Consider the following 7,215-nt stretch of genomic DNA (forward strand, 5'->3'; position numbering starts at 1 on the left):
TCAACGTGGTAGTTTTTGCTTTCTGACTCACTCACTAATATTGTAACATATTTCTGATTAAGTTAGAAATTTCATACAGTTATAGGATAGTCTTTCTGGTAATGGGAAAATTAATAAAAACTATGAAAAGTTTAATTAACTAATAAAATAAAATAAAATTAATTAATTAAAACTATAACTGTGTTGCTACACTACACTCAGAGTAGTGGAAAATGAAAACGATCTGGAGATAAATGTGCAGCCTGATATGAAGTTCTCTGAGCAGTGCAGACACGCTGCTATTGGGTTTGGTAAATAATATATTGGAATTTTGCTAGCAGAGATAAGGAGGTGATTATCCCATTGTATAAGGCAATGGTTAGGCCACACCTTGAGTACTGCATACAGGTCTGGAGGTGTCATTTCAGGAAGAATGTAGAGCTGCTAGAATGGCTACATAGAAGGGAAACGAAATTGGTGAGGGAAACAATGGGGTGCTCTTACCAAGAAAGGCTTCAGTTCCACAAATTGTGCCATCTGGAGCCTATGCACTTGTGAGGTGATCTGATTGAAGTGTTTAAGGCTTTGAATGGCTTGAGCTAACTCAATGCTGCTTATTTTTTTTATTTTTTTTTTCCCTCTTGCTCAGGGTATGCACATAAGGGGACATAAATTCAAATTAAGGATGGTTACAGAATAAAGTGTGAAGTTTGTCTTCAGCCAATGGGTGATTGATTGCTGGAACAGTCTTCCATCCATTGTTGTGGAAGTGCATAGTTTGAATAAATTCAAGGAAGAACTAGACAAACTATTGGAAAGGATGGATAGGTGAAATGGGGATATTTTTTTTGGCAGATGCTATATAAACTTTCTTGAATCATTTTTCACTATTAATACTAATACTAAGTTATCTAGGGGTTGTATGCATTAAAATAACAGTATAAGCGATAGTTTTTAATTAATACAAACAATCCATTTAGCACATTTAAATAATTTCATGTTTAAATAATGGCAATAACACTGCAGATTATTTGCCATACTGACCCTTTGTGTAACTGCCATTGTTTAAAGGTGGATCATTTGTTTGCAAAGGCCCAGAGAAGAAATGGTATCCAGCTAATTTATTTGCCAATATAATGTAGCATGTTAATGTGCTAAAAGTCTAATAACTCTGCAAAAAGATTTGATATCTCAATAAAAAACAAAAACTTGTAAATAAGTGAGTCAAGTTTTTTTTCATGCTTTGCAGAAACCTCCACTATGAAAAGGTTTGAGATCAAACAGCAATGCAAAGTTCACCATACCCTCAGCCATGAAAAGTATTGAGATGAAATGTTGTGCCAAGTTTACTATTGGCTAATTTGGCAGATTCACCACTTTATGACCCTGTAATGAACTGCAATTTAAATAATGTGGTGAATCTGCCAAGTGTATGACAAATGTTTAACCAACAGCAAACTTGGCATAACTTTTTAATTTCAATGCTTTTCATGGCTGAGCCTATAACAAATTTGGCACAACTTTTTGATATCAATGCTTTTCACAGCTGAGGTTATGATAAACTTCACGTCACTGTTTGATCTCAAACCTTTTCACAGTGGAGGTTTTTACAAAGCTTGCAAAAGAACTTGACTCAATTTTTTTAAAGTTTTTGTTTAGATAACATTTTTCAACCTATAAAAACACTTTGGTAGGACTTTTGAAACACATTTTGTATTGTATACTTCATTTTTGAATGTATTCAGCTGAACACTTAAAAAAAAAAAAAAAAAAAAGTTGATACCTATAAGATGAGGTACAATTTATACAGTAATAAGGTATCAGACCTATATTTAGAAAAAATGACAACGTTAAAAGGGAAAAGGTTAAGTGTAGGACTTTCTACATAAAGATGGGGGGGGGGGAGGAACTAATGCTTGTGCATTAAATATACAAATTAATCATACAATACCACTTGCTGTTATTTAGTTTTGGTATGTATAAGTGGTATTGCTTAACACATTCACTACTTCTTGAATACAAATATGCAACTTCATATTTTAATCCACTTGGAGGAAAAACCACCATACTTATAGATTTTTTTTCTTCCAATTTGACAGAAGAGAAACTGGATATTTTTGTCAAGCAACCTTCACCGGGGGCTGATTAATTCAGTCAAAAGAAAGCGCAAAAATATTTCTGCCCTTTCCAATCCGATTGACTCAATCCTGGGTTGAACCCTGCAGTCAGAAAAGCTGGCAGTGAAAGCATTAAAATATTTACATTCACTTGTCAACAGATTCAAAACATCTGTACAGTGGATTTCACATCTGAAGATGCTAATCTATCAGCTGATTTCATCCTTGACTGTTCTTGAGACCAAAAGTACAAAAGATTTGGTAAATAAACTCCAATAAGGGAACAGCCACTTATTGAATATTATTTACATCAAATTATTTTTTGTAAGTAGCTTATAGACCTAGTAAGGATCGTTAGTTTATTCTGAATTGAGACAGCGAGATTGAAAGTTAATTAATACTTAAGTGTCCATAGATTTACCATTCGTAACTTCCCGCCTTTGTCTTTGTCATACAATCGTTATATATCAAACCTAGATAGCGTTAGTATAGCATAGATTATAATATTTTCAGTGATCGGTAAAATTTATTAAACTTGTTGAACTTCGTTGGCATTTAAAGTGCACTTTTAACTAAATACATATACCGACTTAGATTACAAACGTAACATAATTAATTAATACATAACTGATACGGAAGTTATATAAAGGGAACTTGGAGATAATTAATACTAGACACTAAAAAATATATATCCCGTTATAACTGTGTTGGGAGATAAGTTAGGGTTTCTCTAGATAGACCCAACTAATTTTTAATATTTAGTAGTGTTATAAACTGAAATTGAAATTTTATTTAAATTAAAAGAAATCATGACTCAGACCAGAGCAGCAAAACAAAAGGCTCAAGTAATGGAAGTGCTGTGGCTCAGAGGAGAACTGAGGGGGGCAGTTGCCTTCTGAATCACAGCCTTCTAAAATGCACAGCTTGCATGATGTTTGTGGAGCATTCAGGTACGGGACATGATATTGCCATGGGGGATGTCTTTGTGTGCGCGCGATGCAAGGAGTGTATCGAAATCAGGCAACAACTCATCGTTCTTATGGGCTTATATGAGAGCTTGAAGGACAGGGTGGATGCCCTCGAAGGATTACAAGTGAGGGGCCCATCAAGCTCTCAGCTGCCCACATTAACGCCAGAGCTTGCACTTGGTCATTGTGCAACACAGCGGCAACCCCCAAGGCAGAATGCGCTGGTCCCAAAGGAACTAGTAGTTGTTGGTGACTCTATTGTCGGGGAAACGGGGAACATGCTTTGTAAAAAGGATAAGTGGAACAGGACCAGGGTATGTCTGCCAGGGGCAAAGGTTGATGACGCTGTAGAGCAGATATCATCTTTTAAGGGCACAAAAGGTGATATAGTTGTACACGTTGGCACTAATGATATCAAGAGTAGAAGACTGGCAGAATTGCTTAACAAGTACAGGTCACTGTTGAAAAAAAGCCGCGAAATAGGGTTGAATTTGAAAGTGTCTGCAATTCTGCCCAGACACAATAGGAGAGAGTATATGATGAGAGCCTTGTCAATCAATTCGGCCCTGGAAAGATTGTGCAAGGCTCAAGGGGTAGAATTTTTTTCAGCCTGGACTGTACTTGTTAACAGGAGAGATTGCTTCTACAGGGATGGGATACACTTAAATATAAAGGGTGCAAGAATATTTGCTGATGCTATCGAGGCAGTGTTAGGTGGGTCGGAAAACTGCTAGCTTGGGGGGGAGACAAAGACGAATAGATTAACAGTAGCCACTGGCAGAGGTGAAAGAGATTCTTGCACTGCTTCTATTGGAATGAGCAGAAGCCTGAAAAACAAGATGCAGGATATTTCAGAGACTGCTGGGAGACATTGCGGTACAAGTAAACACATGGGTTGTGTTAGGGTAGCTAAGAATAGAAATAGGTGCATGTATACTTGCGTGTACACCAATGTGAGGAGTTTAGTAAATAAATTTGATGAATTTGAGGTATTGCTCAAAACATCAAAAGCAGATATTGTTTGGATATCAGAGACGTGGTGTCACACAGATATAAGGAATGCGGAACTGGAATTTGGGGAATACAATGTGTATAGAAAGGATAGACAGGACAGGAGGGGAGGAGGGGTTATGCTATTAGTTAAGAAACACATAAAGTCCAAGGAGGTGAAGCCAGTCGACATCGATGGACAGGGCAGTGTCGAGTCAGTTTGGTGTGACATAAGCATAGGGAAATCAAAATTGAGAGTAGGAGTGTGCTATAGGCCTAATGACTCTGATGGGTATAATAAGATATTGTACGGGGAAATAGAGTGGCCAGTAAATCAGAGAGTCTTATAATGGGAGATTTTAATTTCCCAGATATTGTCTGGAATTTGGGGGCTGGTCACTCACATACTAGCAAGGCTTTTGTGGATTTATTGGATGATTGTTTTCTACATCAGCATGTTCGGGAGGCAACTAGAGGGAGGAATACTCTTGATTTGATTATCAGCAGTGATTCTTGATTCATTAAGAATCTGCAGATAAATGAACCACTAGGTGGCAGTGATCACAGTGTGCTGAAGTGGGATTTACTCAAAGAGGTAACTACCATTAGGGGTAAAGGGAAGGGTTATTGCTTTCGTAAAGGCGACTACGATGGACTGAGACAGTATTTAAATTCTATACAGTGGAACCAACTGATGATGTTACCAACAGCAAATGCAAAATGGGAAGCATTCAAAGAACTTATCTTGGAAGCTACTAGGCTTTACATACCAACTAAGAAATATTTTTCAAGGTTTAGGCCTAAATGGATGTCAGATGAACTGATGAGGCATATGGCAGAGAAGAAACATGCATGGGATACATACAAATTAACACATGACACAGAAGCCTATGATAGATACAAGTTGATCTGTAACCAAGTTACAAAGGAGGTTAGGCAGGCGAAGGCAGATTACGAGAAATCTTTGGCAAGGGATGCAAAGAAAAACAGCAAAGAGTTCTTTACTTATGTAAACTCTAGAAGGAAGGGGATGAATCAGATTGGTCCACTTGATATTGATGGGTCAACTGTTGATGATCCTGCTCAGGTAGCTAACAAACTAAATGAATATTTTGCATAGACATTCACACATGAGGAGATATTTAGCGAGGGGAAAGCCAGAGGTGTATTCAACTCTAGCAGTAAGCTAGAGAATCTTGTAATAACTGAGAGTAAAGTGGAGGAGAAATTGTTGAAGATAAACACAAGAAAGGCACCCGGGGTGGATGGGATCTATCCAGTTATATTAAAGGAGGCAGCAGAGGAAGTAAGCAAACCCTTAGCCATAATTATGAGAGCTTCCTTGGACTCAGGGGAGGTACCCACAGACTGGAGATGTGCAAATGTGACCCCAATTCGCAAAGGAGGATCAAAGGCTGACACAAGTAATTATAGACCGATTAGTTTAGCTTCTGTTCCTGGAAAATTAATGGAGGCACTAGTTAAAGAAGCACTGCAGGATCATTTAGACAAGACTTCAGTTATAGCTCGGACACAGCATAGTTTTGTTAAGGGGAAGTCTTGCCTGACCAATTTGATTGGATACTATGATGCAGTCACAAAGGAACTGGATGCAGGGAATAACTTTGATATTATATACTTGGATCTTAGAAAGGCTTTTGATACTGTTGCACATGGAAGACTGCTGCACAAATTGGAGCAGTGTGACATTGGAGGCAAATTGCTGCTGTGGATAAAGGGGTGGCTGAGGGGGAGAAGACAGAGAGTGGTAATCAATGGACACTGCTCGTCGTGGACTAATGTTATTAGTGGAGTCCCTCAGGGCTCAGTGTTGGGTCCATTATTGTTTTCTGTATTCATAAATGATATTGATGATGGTATATCAAGCTTAATGTCGAAGTTTGCAGACGATAACAAAGGTAGGCAGGGTTGTCAGGACACTACTGACACTATGCTGCTGCAACAGGATCTGACAAGGTTGAGCAGATGGGCTGAGAGGTGGCAAATGAAGTTTAACATTGACAAATGTAAAGTACTACACATGGGAAACAGCAACCCCAGAGCAACGTATAAACTCTGTGGTACTACACTGACAGAGGTAGAGAATGAAAGGGACCTAGGGGTGGTTGTGCAGGCAGATATGAAGTTCTCTGAGCAGTGCAGACGGGTGCAAGTGTAGCTCATGGTGTCTTGTCAATGATATACAGGAATTTTTCTAGCAGTGATAAGGAGGTGATTATTCCCTTGTATAAGGCAATGGTCAGGCCACACTTAGAGTACTGTATACAGGTCTGGAGGCCTCATTTCAAGAAGGATGTAGAGCTGCTGGAACGAGTACAGAGAAGGGCAACAAGATTAGTGAATGGAACAAAGGGGTGCTCTTACGAAGAAAGGCTTAAGTTTTGCAAATTACAGCTGGAGACTAGGCACGAGCAAGGTGATCTGATAGAGGTGTATAAAGCCTTGAATGGTTTGAGCATGCTCAATGCTGATGAGATTCTTCCTCTTGCTCAGAATAATCACCTGAGAGGGCATAAATTCAAATTGAGGAAAGACAGACGTAGGAAAAACGTGTGGAAATTTGCCTTTAGCCAGCGGGTAGTTGGTTGGTGGAACAGACTTCCATCCCTTGTCGTGGAAGTTGATAGCCTAAATAAGTTTAAGGCTCAGCTGGACAGGTATTTTGAACGAACAGAGGGGTGAAGTGTTTTTTTTTTTTTTTTTTCGGCTGATGCTGCATAAGCTTGCTTTCTTGCATCAAATGCCTCTACTAATGCTAATGCTAACAGGAGTGGCAATAAAGGAAGGCAAAGAAACAGTTATGGTGCCCTTAAAAAAAATAAAAATAAAGAAAAAAACTTAAGGAAAACTTGATTAACAAAATCTTTAAGCTGAAAATATTTGTCGATAGATATATTAAGATAAAATTATATTAAGACAGTTGTTTCGATCTAACACATTAAACCCAGATTTTTTTTTCCTTTCACTGAAAACAGTGAACCTACAATGCAAAGGTGATAACTAGCAATATGTGCAAACCCATATCACAGTTTCAAAACAGTGCTATCATTCATCAACAAGATATGAAGTTGATTTATCAGTACAAAAATGACAAACCAGCAGACTGCCAAAGAATAGGCTGTTTACAGTGACATTTGCTG

This window comes from Mastigoproctus giganteus, chromosome 6 (genome assembly GCF_048544385.1).
Source record: "Mastigoproctus giganteus isolate SK-2022 chromosome 6, ASM4854438v1, whole genome shotgun sequence".
NCBI classification, from domain to species: Eukaryota; Metazoa; Arthropoda; class Arachnida; order Uropygi; family Thelyphonidae; genus Mastigoproctus; species Mastigoproctus giganteus.